We start from the raw sequence: 21,137 nt of genomic DNA, 5'->3' as shown, positions 1-21,137 counted from the left end.
AACGGTATGGGATTTGAAATCCAGATATTTTCCGACAAACAACTATGTACAAAGAACGTAACCAACATATAAAACATGAAAATTAGGCTTAAAAACATACTTTTATGGTAAGCTAAAAATGGAAACTTATGTTATTTTATTTTGTTTTTAACCGCACAAAGCATACTTTGGAGGGTAAAACCAATGAGGTAACGGTATGGGATTTGAAATCCGGATATTTTCCGACAAACAACTATGTACAAAGAACGTAGCCAACATATAAAACATGAAAATCAGGCTTAAAAACATGATAGCAAATATATTACATAGACAATGACAAATATATTACAAACATAATATATTTCGAATATAATACAAACACAATATATTACAAATATATTACAAACACAATGTCAAATATATTACAAACATAACATATTACAAATATATTACAAACATGATAGCAAATATATTACATAGAAAATGAAAAATATATTACAAACATCATTATTTAGAGGGAATAAAAATTACATTGGCAATAAAACAGCCATCAAAGAATCTAGTATTTCCCATTCAGATGGTGGGGGAAGTGGGTGAATGGTTTGTGTCTAGTAGACGAGTTGAATTACATCGGCATAGTAATATAATTGAACCATATGAACTAATTCATGAATGTTTGAATGAAGTGATGTTGCGATAGCATGACCACATGTTATACCGAGACTGGGCCATTTGCCACATGAACAAGTATGACCGTTAAGGTCTACAACACAAGTTGTTTTAAAATCAGAAACTAGATAAACATATGTCAACATGGGAGATGACTGTTGGGGGATCTGTGTTGCTTGCCAACCAACAGACTTTTGCATCCTTATTTGAAGCACCATTTGAGCATATGGTGTTAGTACAATAGTCAAACTCCCTGAAAAATAAATATGGTTAGAACAGGTTGTTGTACTACCTATTTAATACTTTTATATTGCACCTGAAAATTTACCTGCCATTACACTTCGTCCAACAAAAGTATTTTGTATGTACCGAGGAATTCCCTCGATAAGCGCTATTACCGGTACATTACGTTGATTGAGCAATAATACTGAAAAATATTGAGGAACTTCCAAGTGGAGTATCTTCCAATGGATGTTAGGGAAATAGGCTCTTGCCTATTTTGGATGACCGATATTTGTAAGCACCTCACGAGCATCACGACTTAGCTTAGAAAAATTTTCTTCAAAAATAGACATAGTGTACGATTTTAATGCTATCAAGAACAAAGTTTCCAATGATCTTCCAGCGCCTACTCTTGTGCGTAAATATTTGTGGACACTCTTACAAGTGTAACCATGATAAGAATCAGTGAAAAAATTATCTACGCAAGAAATAACGACATCGTCCATATTGAATATGAAGGCTACTTCCCTACCCTCTCCGAGACATTCGTTTAACCTCATCAGGAACCAGGTACAAGTTACCATATTTTTTTTCAACCGCCATACCAAATGATATAGGGATAGTAAGATTGTTCCCATCTTTATCAACCGCTACAAACTTTGTTTTTAGGTAGTCCCGTCTAAGACGGACACTACCTATGAAGATGATAGGCAAGAAACAATTTATGAATGCATGGACCTGTATTTTTTAAGAGTGCAAACCAATTAGTTTAAATGTACAAACATTATCAAATGTAAAGAATCAAAAGAAATTTGGAAAAGAAATATACCACCCATCCAATAGCCAGAAAACATGATTGGAAACAATCTATCAAATCCGTTTTGATGTGAGTGTGAGTATGCAAGTTGGTTCGCCTTAGGTTAAGAAGGTAAACAGGGAAGTTGTTACATCTTTCTTCATGGTCACTATTAGAGAAACTCATTTTGAATCAGTTGTAAGAGACAATTGCCAATTACTTAGTGTGCCTAAGGTTGTGGATGTAAGGGGCTTACCACATGCGGACACATATGTATGTAGGAGTTGGAAAGGCAAGGTCCATAATGTATTGTCTTTTCAAACAATATATTTATCGTTTCAAATAGTATCTCTGTATAAGGTATCTGACAATTGGACTACTCTTTGACATTATTTGACTATAGTTTCATAGACTTTGACTACTGTTTTGTAGCCTACATAATGTATTGTCTTTTCCGAACAGTACATTTGTCGTTTCAAACAGTATGTCCGTATAAGGTATCTGAAAAGTGGACTACTCTTTGATATTATTTGATTACAGTTTCATAGACTTTGATAACTGTTTTGTAGCCTGCATAATGTATTATCTTTGCGAACAATATATTCGTCGTTTCAAATAGTAGCTCCATATAAGGTATCTGGTAATTGGAATACTCTTTGACATTATTTAACTAAAATTTCATAGACTTTGCGTACTACTTTGGAGCCTGCATAATGTATTGCATTTTCGAACAGTATATTTGTCGTTTCAAACAATATCTCCATGTAAGGTATTTGACAATTGGACTACTCTTTGACATTATTTGACTATGGTTTCATAGACTTGGACTATCGCTTTGTAGCCTGCATAATGTAGTTTCAAATAGTACTTTTGGGAATCCACGTAATTGTATGTCAGTCTTTTTTCTTATTTAAGTACTCCTATAAAATTAAAACAAACTAACAAACAAATTTAAAAAATGGTCTCCAATCAAGCAACTTCTTCCAACGCAGCTGCTCCGTCCAATACTCCACACCATGGACAATAAGAGAGGTAATGGTGGTAACACGATGTTGGATGAACATTTACGATGATGTAACCATGGTTAACCCTGATTGCTTTGAAGGTGATGAATGGACCCGCATAAAATCTATGTTTAACCTCTAGTTGGGAGAAGGAAAACACCGAACTCAAGAAGATATTGTTGGCAAGTGGATGGATTTAAAGGAAAAAATCACATGGTTCAATCGATGGTATCATCATCTTAAAAATAGGTATCGTTATCCAAACAACAACAAAGATCTTTTAGAAATGGTTAAAGATCATTACATTTTGGAGCATGAGGGAAGTGACTTTGAGTATGAGGATGCTTGGATTCTAGTTAAAAATAACAAATATTTCATGTAGAAGGATCTTTTATGTGAATTGTCTTATGTAATGTTTCCTACTGGTGTATCCTGTTTTCTATAATGTTTTATGTTTTTGTTTTATTTTTAATGGAATAAAGTAGATAATAAGTGGGGTACTGGATTTAATTAATAATCTCAGAAGTGCAGTTTAATACAAGCAATTTAAATTACAAATACGAGAATTCATTACTTTCCTACATTAATCTAAGGACAATTTAAATCAAACGTGCTATTGAAATCAAAAGTAGGGTACACGCTTTCGTTCTCTGACCTACTTCTGGATTCGAATTCATCAATTATTATGCCCTTTTGTGTCGATTTTTTTCTCCCCCCAGATCCGATCCTCGATCTCCTACCCGTACAACTGTTCCTTGTGTGTCCATATTGACCACATGTAGAACATTCTTGTCGTATGGGATACTCAACTTGCGATGGAATACGACCAATGTTTCTTGGCCTACTCGGCTAGCATCTCTCCATTATGGGTGGCTTCGCGGTCATCAAATCATCGATAATCTCCCACTCAGATGAACTTGGTAACGGGTTCACATACTCCTCATAAGTTTTCCTCAGTGTCTCTGTAAAGTAAGCTTTTAAAGCAAATTCTGAACAGTCTTCGTAACAGTTCATTGTGAGCACTTTTATGACATGGCCACAAGGTAAGCCATCTATTTACCACCGCCTACATGTACATGTTCTTTGTTGGAAATCAATAATGACACTTTTGTGAGTAGAGATTTTCACTTCAAATCTACTATTTGACATAGGGTACACCATCCAATTATTACAAGCATTCTTATTTGCTTGTATAATTGTTTCAGCCCGTGGGGTGAGTGTTGTTTTTGCTTCAGCTAAAAAAATAGACATAATTTCATAGTATCATATGAGTAGTAAAATAACATTTCAAGTACAATTATGTATAAAATATTAGTACATGCAACATTACGTTTTTGAAAACTCCATTGTTTCGTTGTTGCACGAAAATACTCAATCAACATCAATATTAAAATATTTCTTGAAAATATTGACGTTGAATTTGACTCCCCACTATTTGATGTCATAAGAAAATACCGATTCCCAGGAAGATGTGTCCTGGCCCATCTTTCTGGATTGATGTTTTGTAGGTATTCCCATACACGATTATTTACCTTTTTAATTTTTTTCATCCCATTCTCGAATTTTTTAATAGTATAGGCTTTGCATGTCTCCCAAAATAATGCATGTATTGTATCACTGCTTCCAAATTTTTCTGAAATGTTGAAATACAAATGGATACCACATATTCCATGATGGGTGTGAGGAAATATATTTGCAACTAACGTCGCTATGGATGGATCCCTATGAGATATGATTGTAAGGTCTTCCACGTTGCCTGTACATTCACATAGTTTTCGAAGGAAACAGGACCATGTCTCCGTACATTCACTTTTTATTTGTAATTGCTTAAACTCGAATTTCAGGACAAAATTCTATCTAACGGGGGGATTTTGTGACAACCCGAAATTTCTATCTTGTACAACCGTACAATTGAATCAAATTCAGTCTCGTTTCTTCTATCTTTTAGCATTGTTTAGGGTCTGTTTGAGTGTTCAAAGCCTAGTATATTTAAGGTTTGGGTTTAGGGATGAGTTATCTTAAGTTCATAATGCTACATTCGAGCAAAAAACTCCTTCAAGAGGAGTGTGTGGCCGTATACATGAGTGTACGACCGTACACTCAATGTGGTTGTGAACTCATGCCCATATATAAGCCAGTCCTTGTTTTTCCCTCCCTTTTCACACTTCGAAGTCAAGAAAGTCAGTTCTCTCTCAAATATTATCAAGCTTTTCACCTTGATCATAAAAAATGTAAGTATTCCTTCCATTGATTAGTTGATACATTGCTTTATCTAGTGAGGATCCATGATTTCATCCATGAAATTATCTCTTTTCGTTAGATCTTCAAGTCTTCATCACTTACACCAATAACACCTACTTGTTGTGAGTATCTCTTCCATATTCTACTTAAGCTTGAGATACACTTGATTCCTAGCCTTAAATCATCATGTAATGCAATAACTTCAAGGGTGTATGGTCGTACACTCCATGACTGTACACCACATTGGCCATACACACCCAAGTGTGGCCATAAACCCCCTTTGATGCAATCATATGTGATTTAAACACTTCAATCTAAGTGTTTCATAGTACCTAAGGTTGTTTCCTTTCATGATTAGTTGTTATAGACACTAATTATATACATATATGTGTTATTATATGCTTATTAGGATCTGTTTGTGCTCGGGATATCAATTCGCATACCTAGCATCCTTTATCTATCTTACTTTCCGGATCATTCACAATCAGGTGAGTTCATACCCCTACAAATCAACCTTTTAATTGTTTTTAAATGCTTTCTAAGGGGGGATACAAGTTGAACACAATTGTCATTGTGTTAGAATAAACATTTATATACTATTAAATATCTTGTTTGAAAACCTATATCAACTACTTTTTCAACACTATCAAACCTTCTTTTAAAACCCTTTTAAAAAAATTTATAAAATCTTTTAAACTCTTTTATATTTGAAATCATATTCAGGTATATGTTTGAGTATGAGCATACTTTAGTGGACTTAGGACTAGTGATAATGACCTTGACTCCTGTTCCTTGTTTGGTTGTGGGCTTAGGGTAGGATTCACTAGTTTGACTGTCGAGTAGCTTATGATTATACATAACAAATTCATACATATATATTAAATATTGTTTTCAAGTTTGACTTAACTCAATTGTATATGTTGAGCAATTGATTTGTTAGTACAAAGTCAGATACAAAAGGAACCTACTGGTAAACAATAATAGGTATAGTTTAGTGGACATATACATATACAAGTACAAAGAAGTGAACATATACATATACATATACAAGTACATAGAAGTGAACATATACATATACATATACAAGTATAGAGAAGTGAACATATATATATATATATACATATATATATATACACACACACACAAGAACATTAACAGAAAGTATAAGCATAGTATAACATGTACATGATAACTAGAATATGAGATACTACTTCATGGAATAGATTACACTGTGGTGCCAGTTTTGTAACCAGAGTATCCTAGAGGGAGAGCGTGAGTTTGAGTATAGATCTATAGGGGATTGACCATCCCACACCTCGCTGCTAGCTACATTGGGACCTACATGTCCAAGGGTGATCTAATGTCATACCACTTCGGCATCCGAATAGAGGCGTGTATTATACTAGGGTCGATCAAGTATGGTTACAATCACTTCACATTTAACCTTAATTAACCAATCTGGTTTTAAATACATTAAGACTCTCCAAATGCGTATGGTACATTTAATAGGACCAAGAGTCTTCATTTTCCATTATACAGTGGTGGTACTACTGGATTAAAACGTACTATTCTCCTAGTAAAAGATAGTATCATTATGGAAAACAAAATTTTATACAAGTTAAAATACATACTTTACATTTTTACACTATTACATAAGAACAAACACACAAACAGTCGGGTCTCAGGTATGAGGCTGCATTTCATTTTAGAAGGAGGAAATATAGGATTTTCTGAGAAAGATACGAACCATTTTACTATACAAACCTAAACATTTTACAACCCAAGTTTAAGAAAATGACATTAAATACTTATGAATTCACCAGCATTTATGCTGATACACTCTTTCAAAATAACTCGTATTCTCAGGGAACGAGTAGACAAGTACACCCATGCAACTTTTGAGAAGACGGAGTGTATTCTAGACTCGTCATTATTTTGATTATGCAGTTTTGGTGTCATTTAAACCTTATTAAAGAACACACATGTAAATAATTATTCTATTTAATGAAATGGATGTTGTTGCTTGTTTTACTATTATTCTTTGTTATGATACTGTACATGATGTTCTCCACCCCCAAATATTTCTGCCAATTCGGTTTGGGGGTGTGATAGTATGTTCACGTCGTGAACTTGGTCATGATCAGTTTGTAGACGCGACGTCTGACTCCTAGCCGTGGTCGGTGTCAACCACTAGTTCACATCTTGAAGCTCCTGTTCACGTCGTGAAGTCTGACAGATGTTGAAGTTTGTCCCCCAAACTTCAGAAATTCATATCTTTCGCATACGAGCTCCATTTTCAACATTCTTTATATACATGCGTAGGTGAGATTCTTCTCTACAACTCTCGTTTAGACTCTGTTGTCTAATTTTGACTTCATTTTTAATATTATATTTTTAGTAGGCTGGGAGAGGGAAAGTCCATTAATAATTCATAACTTCTTCATCCGACGTCCGTTTCCGTCTGTCTTTTTATCGTTGCACTACTGTCGATGAGATCTTCGATTCTCGTTTAGATTGTTTTGGCTAGAAATCACTCGATATCATATTCAAACTTTGGGTTGCATACTGCTAAGTCGAAACTTACAAAAATCATAATTTCTTCATACGAAGTTAGATTTACGTCGCGCCGGCTGTGTTGTGAAACTTCAACGGGTCATAACTTCTTCGTTATAACTCAGATTTCAGCATTCTTTATATGTACAGAATCCTCGTAACATATACTACAACTTAGGCCCTATTTGTTTACCTCTTAATTACAAAATTAAGAGGCAATGTCTTAAAAATTGATCATTTGTTTGCATATTATTTTTTGCCTCTTAAAATTATAAATCCCTCTTAATTTTTCAGATATTGAACATAGTCTGAATTTTTTAAAAAGAACGCGTTTCCAATTTTGCCCAAAACCACGATAGATCAAAACACGCCTCCTGCCCTCCACTTCTCCTCTTCCGTGTGTCTTCTCGTTTGTGTGTTTTCTTCCCTTCGCGTCTGCTCCCCTTCACCACCAAATCTCCGACGACGCCGCCTAAACTGATGTCGCCTACCCCAACGTCGACGCTGATGCACCCCTGCAACGCCGACGCCGACGCACCTGCTCCGTCTCAAACTCATTTTTTCGGATTGTGCCCTAAGGCAGGTTCATTTCTCTTTTTTGAAAATCGAAATCAGAATTTGTTCGTTGCTCCCCTTATATTTCTTCCTTGTTTCCCCCCCCCCCCCCCCCCCCCCAAATGAGGATGTTCCTATGGATCCTGATGTACTAGAGCTTGTGCTGGTTCCTGAAGAAGACAAACTTTCAATCGTCAGTTCTGTACCCAATGCTAATGGTGGTAAGTTTTTATCCCGTCTGTTACCACCGGTTTGCCTGTATTGCCTTCCATTTGATCAATTCTATACTACATAGTCAACTTCTTAAGAGATCTGATTTATATATTTTCTACCCATTAGTGCAAGTTTATCTTTAAAGGTATAACTTGAAAATATGAAGGTACATGAGTTCACTCATTGAAGCTCTTATGTACACCAACTGTTTGTGAAAAGTTCTATGAGCTTCAATGGATATACTTTTTCACATAGGCTTTTTAATTAAATCATAAATGCCTATATGTAGTTTTGGTGTGCAGGAAGTAGGTATTTGGTTCAGAAATTGGGTAAAATACATATAAGATTGGTGGTGGTGTTTTTTTTTCTTCCATTGATTAAAAGAAGTGCATTTGGAAGAATTAATGTTAAATTTGGTTATATTGTATGATGTTTATGTTTCCATGGATTGAAAGAAGTGAATTTGGAAGTATTTATGTTTAATTTGGTTATATTGTATGATGTTTATGTTTCCATGGATTGAAAGAATTGAATTTGGAAGAATTTATGTTTAAATTCGTTATTGTATGATTATTTGTAACTTTTATCAATTATCATTTAGCACAAAGCAAAATAATACAAGGGTAAAATGAACATTTTTATCATTTAGATAACAATTCAGATGTTTCAACCAAACAATATGTTAAAAATCCAGATCTTAAAGTTTCAGACCCTCATAGAAATTCAGACCTCCTAAAAATTTAGATCTTAAAAATTCAAATTCTACCAAACAGCCCCTTAGTTAACATCACTCCATCTAAATAATCTTTTTATCAAAAAGTCATTTTTGGTGCTCATTGTCCTTAAATTGACTAGCCCGAATCTACGGGCGTTACAATTATCTCTCCTTATGATGATTACCTCCCGAAATCATCAATGAAATATGGCTTGTATAATGATTCCATACGTTATCTTTTTATCCTAGGTAATAAGCGTAACTTCTATGTTTCTTCAAATGAGTATCTAACTCTTGGACTTCTTGACCGTAGGCGGTGCTCGATCCTGTATCTGCTCCGCGTTTTAGGTCGGACTAGATTTGATATGACCACTAAGGCCAGATTAACAATCATCTTCTGAGTCATTACCGAAACGATGTTAACGAAATACATGAATAAAACAGAATCAATTACTAGCTTCTTGGTAACCTTGTGACTTTCCCTGATCCAAGTGTGAGTCCTGCGCTTCCGGTTGTATATGTCCCTACTACCATTCACTCTTACTTATACTCATCCCAAGTATTACCTCGCAGTTTTCCAAGTTACTATCACCAAAACAATTTTAACACATACAAATGTATACAAATAACCATAAAATTTTCCCTAGACTCTACTAGGACTTCTTCCATGCATATCTTCAGTCATCAATTCTTATTCAACTCGATTGGTGGTGGAGATTCAAGACCATGGGACTCATCTCACAATCTTCACTTAACATTCTAAGTTTACGTCTAGAATATAGCAAGCACTCATCTCACAATATAGCAGGCACTGATCTCACAATCTTCACTTAACATTCTAAGTTTACGTCTAGAAATTCTACAAATTCTTAGTTCTCTTAAACTAATGCTCTGATACCAACTAAGACATCCCCATTTTCACGACAAAAAAAGACCGATTTTTTTATGCTTAATTTCGAAAATCAAATTATCTTTTAAAGAAATGTGTTGCAGAATTTGTTCCCAGAATAACATGATAAATGTGTTATCAAAACATTTCCGAAGAAATGTATTTTATTCCTTTTAAAAACCTCGGGATGTCATCGTCAATACAGAAACATCAGCATAAACAGAAATTACATTCATTTACACTGTAGCTTCGTAACGACACCTGTGATACAAATAAGCTTGAGTGGGTCAAGTTGGGAAACCTGGCGAGTATATAGGGTTTTCAACCGACAATAATATAATTATTATGTTTAATCATTAAACAATCAACCCATTTACCCATTCCCATTATTTCCTTTATTTCTTAAGGATTTACCCTATAAATCATCTATCCTTCTTTCATTCATTCCTACGGATTGACATAAAGAATTGGGACAAAGTCCATTGCTACATATGGCATAGTTTCCAATAATATCTATTAGGCGCAACTACCAATATTATCATTTAGGCGCATCTACCAGGATTATGACATTCACTATAAGGTGCGTCTGCCAGGATTATGGCATTCACTATTAGGCGCATCTATCAGGATTATGACAGTCACTATTAGGAGCATCTGCCAAGATTATGACATTCACTATTAGGCGCATCTGTCGGAATTATGACATTCACTATTAGGCACATCTACCTGGATTATGACATTCACTATTAGGTGCATCTGCCAGGATTATGACATTCACTATTAGGCACATCTACCAAGATTATGACATTCACTATTAGGCGCATATCTGCCAGGGTAATGACATTCACTATTAGGCGCATCTGCTAGGATTATGACATTCACGATTAGGTGCATTTGCCAATACTTATCTATAACATCTTTCATACCACATCATTAATCTACCCATGTTTTACGCAACATATTCGTAGAAAAAAATACCTATACCGTTTGAAACATGTATATGACATTCATTTAACACCCATCGTAAATAGACAAACAATATATAAATACATAGCACGTATTTTATAGAAAATATTTCATATCTATGTGTTAGATGAAAGAGATTACACACTCACTTGATAAGACGATGATCAGACAACACTATGGCTCTATAAAGTAATATTCTTCGATGTAACCAGGATATCTTCTAAAAACCCGGGCTTCACGCGGGCAGTGTTTCAGATCGAAAACTCTTTTTCTTGGGATCTTTGGGGCTTCGGGACTTGCTTTGGGTGTTAGGATTATACCGGGACTTCGGGGTGTTTTAAGATGCCTAGAGAGGGTATAGAGAGTGAAAGAGAGTGTGAATTAGCAAACAAAACCGGCTGGCCTCGCTTTCTATTTATAGGCTGAAAATTTGAGATTCACGTCGTGAACCAGGTATGTTCACGTTGTGAACTTGGTCGTGATCAGTTTATAGATGCAACGTCTGAATCCTATCCCTGGACAGTGTCAATCACTAGTTTACGTCGTGAAGTCTGACAGATGTTCAAGTTTGTGCCCCAAACTTCAGGAATTCATATCTTTCACATACGAGCTTTGTTTTCGATGTTCTTTATATACACATGTAGGTGAGATTATTCTCTACAACTCTCGTTTAAACTCCGTCGGCTAATTTTGAATTCATTTTGAATATATATTTTTAGTAGGTCGGGACAGGAAAAGTCTGTTAATAATTCATAACTTCTTCATCCGATGTCTGTTTTCATCTGTATTTTTACCGTTGCACTAATGTCGATGAGATATTTGATTCTCATTTAGATTATTTCAGCTAGAAATCACTCGATCTCACATTCAAACTTTGGGCTGCATACTCCTAAGTCGAAACTTAGAAAAAGCATAACTTCCTCATTCAAAGTTAGATTTGAGCGTTCTTTTTATGCACTCTCTCGGTTTAACGTATTCTACAATTTTCATTTGGATCGCTAAGGCCAAATATCACTTTATTGTAAATTCACTATTTATGTCGAGCTGCGTCGCGCCAGTTCTGTCGGGAAACTTCGACGGGTCATAACTTCTTTGTTATAACTCGGATTTCAGCGTTCTTTATATGTATGAAATCCTCGTAACATATAATAAAACTTAGTTAAAATCACTCCTAAATAATCTTCTATCAAAAAGTCATTTTTGGCTCTCATTGTCCTTAAATTAACTAGCCCGAATCTGCGGGCGTTATTTGAAATCTTATATAAATATTGCACATTTACAACTACATTGATCAATTATACCTGTGGGAGATCAGCATGTTCTGAATAAGCACTTTTTCCTTCCAACAACAACCCTATCTGGGTAGCCTAGTTGTCAACAATGGTGACCTGGAAGTAATACTACCAGCAGATAATCTTTCCAGTTGATAAGATATGAGCCCCAAACGTGTTCTATATGGTACTACAAATGGCATACCTTTCATATCATCCATTAAAACCGAATTATGATCTGTCAATCATGTCTTCTCAACTTTACTTCATTTCCTGAGAAATGAAGGTATATGATACATCGACAGAGAAGGGAAGAACATCAATCGACGTCTAATATTTCTTAACCAATCATGCAATTACAAAATCAAGTTTGGTAATTAGAAAATATCAAAATTCTAAAAAAATCACATTTCAAGTAAACTTAAAAAAAATACGCATTTGGTTGATGTATTACTTTTAAACTGAAATCAAAGAGAATTAGGTAAAAAAATGTTACCTTGAACTAGAACAACATATCCCCATTAGATTTTTATGAGACCATCTAGAACCCAAAATAAAATTGAAGCCCTAATCTTGGTTTCATACTGATTTTTTCCGTCAAAGCGAGAGCAGGTGAGATGGGGTTGAACGGTGGTGAAATAGGTGAGGAATAAACAACAATATATGTAGGTTGTGGTGATGATGAAAGAAAAGTAGTGGTTAGGGAATGAACATAAGAACAATGGTGGTTGGTAGACTTTGCGGTGGTGGAGGGGAAATGATTGTTGTGGCGTGAGGTGGAGGGCAGATTGTGAGAGCGTGAAGTGGAAGGGAGAACACGAAGAATGGTTAGTAGGGAATGAAGAGTCGCATAAGATGTTGGGAGCAAGGAAATGAAGGCATTGACGATTTATGTTTGAATAGAAGACAATGATCCGATATCTATGGTTTTAGAGAGGAGGAAGAGAATAATTGGGATCGATTCGAGAGGTTGTGATCGATTGGAGAGGCTGAGAAAAGAGCGAGAGAACATGTTATGGGTCTCCAAGAGAGAAGAGGTTGGGGTGGGTGTCAATCGAAGCAAGGAAAACGATTCAAACACTACAAGAAAACACGATTTTCCTAGGGAAGGTCCCTATGGAACGTATGTTCGTTGTTAATCCACAATGGATCGTGCTATGGAATATCGTTCCATAACAATGTTTCTACCACATTGTCTACGGATTTTATTTATGGTAGCGAGAATGGAACTTGATAGGGAAAATGCTACCGACTCCATATCCGTTGGTATTATGCTACCGATATTTCTATGGAACAAAAATTCGTAGCAATTTTCCAACGACATTTTTTACCAAATCACTTTCCGTTGTATTTTTGCTATGGAATTAATTATTGTGGTTACTATGCAACAAAGTTTGTAACGGAAACCACTTCCATAGTTGATTTACTATGGAAGCACCATTTGTAGGTATTTGCTAGAGAATTCCGCTATGGAATTTGATTTCATTTGCTTCTTTTGCTATGGAACAAAAAGTGTAGCTTATTTGTGACGACATTTGTTACGAAATTATATTCCATAGCATCGTTGATAAGGAGTAGTTCAATTTCATAGATATTTAGCTATGGAAATTTGCACCGACAATAAAACCCGTGGAATCATCAAGTTCATGATGGTGTATATATATATATATATATATATATATATATATATATATATGTCTATATATATATGTATATGTATATGTATATATATATATAGATATATATCTATATATATATATATATATATATATATATATATATATATATATATGTATATGTATATGTATATGTATATATATATAGATATATCTATATATATATATATATATATATATATATATATATATATATATGTATATGTATATGTATATGTATATATATATATATATATGTAAATGTATATGTATATGTATATATATATATATATAGATATATCTATATATATATGTATATGTATATGTATATGTGTATATATATATATATATATATATATATATATATATATATATATATATATATATATATATATATATATATATATATATATATATATATATATGGTTTGTTTCTTTGTTGGGATGTTGTATGGTTAATTAATTTTTTTATTCTATGGATGAATTATTATTATGATCAATGGAATTGTTAATTAAGATATGGTTTGAATGATATGTTTTTGAATTGGTAATATATTTTGTTTGTTTTATTGTATTTTATATGTATGTAATAACAAGAAATAACAAACATTTGCTATTATATATGTTTATGTTATCTTTCATACATCCACTTTCTATTTGGATTGTTCATGGTGTTAAATCTGTAAATTTTAAATATTGGAAATGTACCTTAACAACAACTCGTTTCACAAAGCTAATGACCGAATGTTGAACCAACCTTCAAAGTTTTGTAATTTGAATGGTTGAATCACTTTGATAATTGGATAATGGCTTAGAATATTAGTAGAATGGCTTAATTGAGTTCGACAGTGCTTGCAGAACACATATTCAAAGAAAGTGTGTCTTGATCAGGGAACCTTAAACCTTTGATTTCGATGTGTTGGATAGATACTAGGTCAAATTATTCGGCCGATATTATTTAATACCAGGTTAAAACCCATTTAGTATACGAGTAATTTTTAATTTAAATAACATTCATAAAAAATATAGTTATAGAGCTAATTAAATTATATAACCTATGTAGATTATTTTCCTTAATAACGACTTGATTACAAACTTATTTTTAATTCTGTTAACTATACTTTATCACCAAAATAAGATGGGTTTTAACTATACTTCGTCATACTCAAACAACATAGCAAGCAAAAATGACTAAAATGCCCTTTTAACAGAATGATGTAAGCATAAAACCAAAATAAAATTATATACAACTTCATATACAATACAATATGAACACTAATATTCAAAGTCCTATCTATTATCAACCATTTATATTTTTAAGAAATATAGAAAACCTACCATACTCTACATACCAATGACAAACCATGCAATATCTTTGTCGATACTCATCCTTTTCATGGCCTATCACAAATGTCCCTTTAACAGAATGATGTGGATGTTCACATTGGAATGTGATCTTATTCGTTGTAAGTCTATGAACAACATCAATAGCCCTCAACAACTCTTTGGCACTATCAACAACACTCGTGTACTCCCCATCATCCAGAACTACCCAGCCAAAATAGGCATCAAGTAATTGTAAACCTACATATTTAAATAACCATCAGTTAATCCAATGTATCATTTTCAACACAGCAGTAAAGATTATATAACACAACACCACTAAGTACTAACCCCAAACTACAAACATGGATTAATTAACTATATGTAAAGTTTAATTTACATATATACCATGCATACCTTCATCATAATGAAGAGGCCCTCTTGAAATGTAGATCCTTCCAAGCAAATAAATTTCCTCAAGATGATCTTCATCTACTGCTTGTCTTAACAAAGTCAATCCTAAATCAAAATTGCAATAATAACATCACTCATCCTATTGACAGAATAACAATATCAATAAATAACATCAATGAAACTAAATATTAATAAATGGTATAGATTACATATAATTACTGAAATTACACTTACAATTCCTTGTCTAAACATGTATTCAATGTTATTATGCAATGCACATGTGCGTATAAATGAATCAGCTTTCAAATTTTCGGGGCCCATTCCTTCAGTCATGTCAATGCAGGCTGTTCTGAACACTTGAGGATCACCACCCAGTTTATACATCTTCTGTAACACCCCGTTATTCGAGTGTTCAATTATAAGTCCCTGAAGTTTAAGAGAAAGGTAATTCTGGTCCTTTTCGAGAAATGAGTTTCATCCGAGAAGGGTTCGGACGAGTGTATGTGTTAGAAGTGTTGGGCTTCTCGCCACCCTCGTATGAATGTAAGTTATTTGAGAGTGGGTTTAGATTAGAGGAGTTGTAGTGCCTGGAAGTTGATCATTGTTTATAGTTCTTTGTGAAATAAGAAGGAAATGGTCCCATGCATGCATGGCATGCATGCATGCTTATGTGTTTTGAAAGGTGGTTGGGTACGCCCAGCGTAATCTGGACGTACGCCCAGCGTAATGGCTCGAATAGTTTTGGGTAGCCGGGTGAGTACGCCCCACGTACCAGGGAGGTACGCCCCGCGTACTCCCAGGAATCCCAAACCCTATTTTTAGGGTCAGCCGCTATATAAGGAATAAGATGGTTCACCCCTCAGCCCCCTTATGATCATCTTCAACCTCAGAGAAACCCTAATCTCGTATTCCCTCAATATTTGAGTGTGTTTGACCTTGAAAAGCTTGTATTGGCAATAGAATGGCTTGAAGGGGAAAAGGGAAGTTGTCAAAGAAGAAGAAGAACGTGTGGAGCTTGTAGATCTGATGAAATATCACCCCTTTGGAGTTGGTTTAAGGTATAAAGCTTCTTGCTTGACCTTCATATTGCATAGATCTATGTATTTTGAAGCTTTGTTATCATTCTTGTCCCAAAAGTCTTCATCTTGTTGCATTGTCCGATTTGGTCAAGTGTATCTGTCCTTTCAGACCTTTGGAGAGGTCTTGAGTGATAAAAATGAGGTCCCAAGGGCTGTAGTTATTCCATGTATGAGTTATGTAGGTCTTAATGGATTAAGACCTTTGATTAAGAGCTTAAGGACGTCCCCAGTGATAAAGCCTGAGACTTTATGATTCCTAATCATATTTGGCACATGGATGTGTAGTCTGGGCTTAAGAGCTTAAGTCGTTAAGCTGTAAGAAGGACTTAATAGAATTGGTAGTTATGCCCCGCGTAATATTGTAGTACGCCCCGCGTAGCGGGCTAGTGCCCCGTTTCACTTTTGGTGATCATTGAAGTACGCCCCGCGTACCAAGGAGAGTACGCCCCGCGTACGCCTCCTGTAGATTTCTTTTGGGCTTTCGTGTTGGGACGTTTGTGGGTTGTTGGTGTTTGGGCCAAGTCTGGAAATTTTGAATAGAGGGTTTTGGGCCCAATTAGTATTATGGATATTGGATCTAGGCCCATTTGGTGAGGTGGGCCCAATTTGGTAAATTGGGCCAATGTTGGACTTTGTGTGAGACTTGGACTTTGGTTTTGGCCCAATAAGTGGAAGTATGTTGACCTAATGCTTATGCTTGTTATGTTGGTTAGTTCGGGTTTTTCGGTGAGCTGGTGGTTCAAGGGTCTGCTTCTTCCGTTCAGAGTATCGGCATTCGCAAGGTGAGTTATCCTCACTATATCTATAGGGTTTAAGGCACCAAGGCCGACCCTTTTATCGGATGGAAATCCGGGTAATTGTCTGTTGTATGATATTGCGGGATATGGGCCGGAAGGCGTTACGTTATGGGCCGGAAGGCATTACATGTTGTGGGCCGGAAGGCAATGCGATGTGGACCGGAAGGTCATGGCCTGGAAAGGCGTATGTGCATAGTTATTATGTTGGCTGAGTCGTAGGGTGATGTTATGCTAGTGATCGGCTAGGCTGGTATCTTGGTTAGGGTAATGCTATGTTATGTGATCTATTGATTGATTGCTGACTGTGAGCCGTTATATGATTATGTGTTATGTGCATGATTGCTAGGTCTGGGGTGTGACCCGGTATTCGGGGTAGTTCTATGTTCTGTTATGATATGTATGCTTTTTATGCTGTGAGCCGGAAGGCAATATGTTATGGGACGGAAGGCATTGCGTTATGGGCCGGAAGGCGATATGTTTTGGACCGGAAGGTCGTGGCCTGGAAGGGCGTATATGTGGTTGGTATTTTGGGGGTATCTCACTAAGCTTTCGGGCTTACAGTTGTGGTTTTTATGTTTTCAGGTTTTCAGGAGTCTGTGGCAAGGCAAAGGCGTGATCGTACCGTCCCTCGCGTTAGTATTTTATGAAATGGACCTGGGAATTTCTCTGTTAAATAATGTATTGAAAACCTTTTGTAAAGATTTTATGGAATCGAGATGTTTTTGAAAAATTTAAATTGGTTGTATTTTTCTGTTGTTACATCTTCTTTGAACTTCAAAAATTTAAATACACAGTAAATATGTTAAAAATAAAGTTATATTTCATCAAATATACATTCATTATGTTAAAACATAAAAGTGACCCTCTTAACTCGACCAGACCCAAAGTTATCTCTTGATCCGAAGTCATATTCTCTACCACCGTGCATCCGCAGTCAATATTACCTTATCATTTTAATTTTAATCTATTGTCTTTATGTCTTTACTATGTATTATCCAATGTGTCTTGCATGGTCACTAAAGAACATATTAAACTTGTAATCCTCGAGACTCTATATCTAGAGCTCTCCTTTTGAATGAAAAACACATATCTTAAATCTTTTATCTCATCTAACTTACTTCTTACCTTTATATCTTCCATAAACTTAAATGATCACAATCACTCTTCTGAGCAAGTCATTCGTGACTTTATCACTAAGTTTAATCACATTTACCAACAAGGATTGAATGCAACCCTTGTTAAGAACTAGCCTAAGTGTTTACTTGATATAATACTACTGTCATTTATATTTCCTTACATTTCTGGATCTAACAATCTTAACATCTATCATATTATTATTGTTGAGCTTTATGATCCTTAAGATAAACTTATTCCACAATATAGTACTTGTACTCACGTTTGTTCAAGTGTGATTCTCTAAAAGTTTTTCTTCATCTCAACAATTGGTATCAGAGCCAAAGTGGTTGCTTTTTGAAAAAGAAAATTGATTTCAAAAGCCTTCTATACCACTAAAAGCTCATTTCACAAAATAAAAGATATGGCACAAGCATTATCCCTCAATGTCTCAAACAGTGTTGGTGGTTTGAATAGGGCCCCAATACTGGTTGCAAGTGAATATCATCACTAGTCTCAAAGCATGGAGAGATACTTAAAAAGACTTGGAAGAGATGTATGGATATCTGTAGAAGAAGGACCTCATGTCCCTATTATTACTCCATTTCAACCCGATGGTGCGCAAGCCAGATTAGGAGGAGGTCAAGCTGCTCTGAACCGTCCCATAAAGGATGATCTCAATAAAATGGAAAGTGACGCAGTAGCCTTTTATGAAATATCTTGTGGGGTTGCTCCTGACAACTTCGACATTATCATAAACTGTCAATCTGCAAAATAGATCTGGGATGTGCTCAAGAATATGTATGAAGGTTCTGAGCAAGCACAAGATAAGAAACTCACAACGGTACTCAATGTGTTCAATAACTTCAAAGCTCATGCAGGACAAAGTCTGAATGATTCTTTCAAAAGATTTAACATGATTGTCACAAAGCTCTCCAACATAGGGACGGTACACAGTAACCATGAAACTAATCTTCAGTTTCTTAACGGTTTAGGGAAACAGTAGACTACTTCCAAAATGATAGTCCAGGGTGATAGGAAAATTCACTCTCTATCTCGCTTCGAACTTTATGGAGAACTTCAAGCTCAAGAATCAATCGTACTTAAGGACTATGTAGAACTCAAAGGTCCTTTAGCCCTTGTTGCTCAAAACACATCACAATCTTAATCTCTTTCTTATGACAACCCACCGCAATCCTATGAAGCTGACACCGAATATGATGATGAAGAAGAATTCCAACAAGCCATTGCCCTTGTCAGTAAACAATTCAATCGTTTACCTCCAACTTCCTTTCGTAAAAATCAACAGTTCACCAAGCCTCCTTTTCACAGAAATCTCAACCCACAAAACACTCACATTTAATACCCCAAAATCCTTACCAATCTCCGCAATCCCAAAATGCCCTTCAAACCAAGGAGTTACCACAGTCCATCAAGACAAATGACTCCGGTCTCTCCACTGAAATTAAAGATGATTTGGTAATTTGTCACAAATGCAACAAAGAAAATCATTTTGCAAAGGACTGTAAAGCCAACGTTGTAAAGGAGAAAGCCTTTTATCTCCGGATGGCACATGAGATGGATGAGAAGGAAAGGGAAAGGGCATATGTGGCACAAGTAAAAAGAAACCATCAAGTATGGTCTTCGGGTGATGAGGATGAAGAAGTCAACATCAAAAAACAAAGGAAAAATATACATGCTGGCTACTATGGACGACGATGCTTCAGTCAAGCCTAAAAGGAACTAATGTTACATAGCTAATGATGGAACTATGAGCATCATTGAGCAGGAAAAACTTATGATTCAAACTCTTAATTATAGCATGCATGATTGTCAACCATTCATAAACAACCTTAACGACATTTGTGTTGCCGTCCTTACAGACTATAACAAGGCCCTAGACGAGAAGAACATAGCATCCCAAGAAATGTTCCATGTGAGATGACGTCTAGAAGACAAAAGAGTTAAAGTGGCCATGTTAGAGAAAGACTTAGTGTTAGGAAAAGGATGCAAAAATGTTGTATGAAACTCAATTAGGAATAGCTTTAGATCAGAGGGATTTGGCACAAAAGAAGATTATACGTTTAAACTTGTTAATTGAAAAGTTGTTTAATGAAAGCGAGGCCATTGAAAAATCTTGTTAATAATGGAACTGTTTATAATACATACAACTGGGGATGGTCCAATGGGTACAATACGGCAAGGGACTCATTACCCCGGTTTAACAAAGACTGTCCCTATGTCCCTCCGGACTGACAATTCCATTTCCCAGTCAATGACAAAACCTTTCCAGAGGACATTAGAGCCCATTTTGTCGACTTCATAATCTAAGCAACAATTGTGTCATTGAATAAATTCTTCCTAAATCTTCAGATCATCCAAGTAATCAAATACCAATCTTAGACACGATTGATCCTGAATCACAGATTTCACCAGTCTGTGATGAAGAGATTCTCATGGATGAACCCAAAGATCTTATAAACTTTCCATCATTGCCTTCAGACCGCAGTATCACTCACTACGGTCCTGAACTACAGTCTGATCAACTGTCGCTCATAAAATGTCTTAATACTCAATGTTACCTTGCGGTAGTTCAGTTGACCCTACCACAAACCACAACCAAGTGTTCAGTGATCATTCAGTCAATCCATCATGAGTTTCTTATAGAAAATTTTGAGTATGG

Source organism: Lactuca saligna, chromosome 2 (assembly GCF_052625555.1).
Source record: "Lactuca saligna cultivar CGN05327 chromosome 2, ASM5262555v1, whole genome shotgun sequence".
Classification (NCBI taxonomy): domain Eukaryota; kingdom Viridiplantae; phylum Streptophyta; class Magnoliopsida; order Asterales; family Asteraceae; genus Lactuca; species Lactuca saligna.
This window is presented reverse-complemented; position numbering follows the sequence as displayed.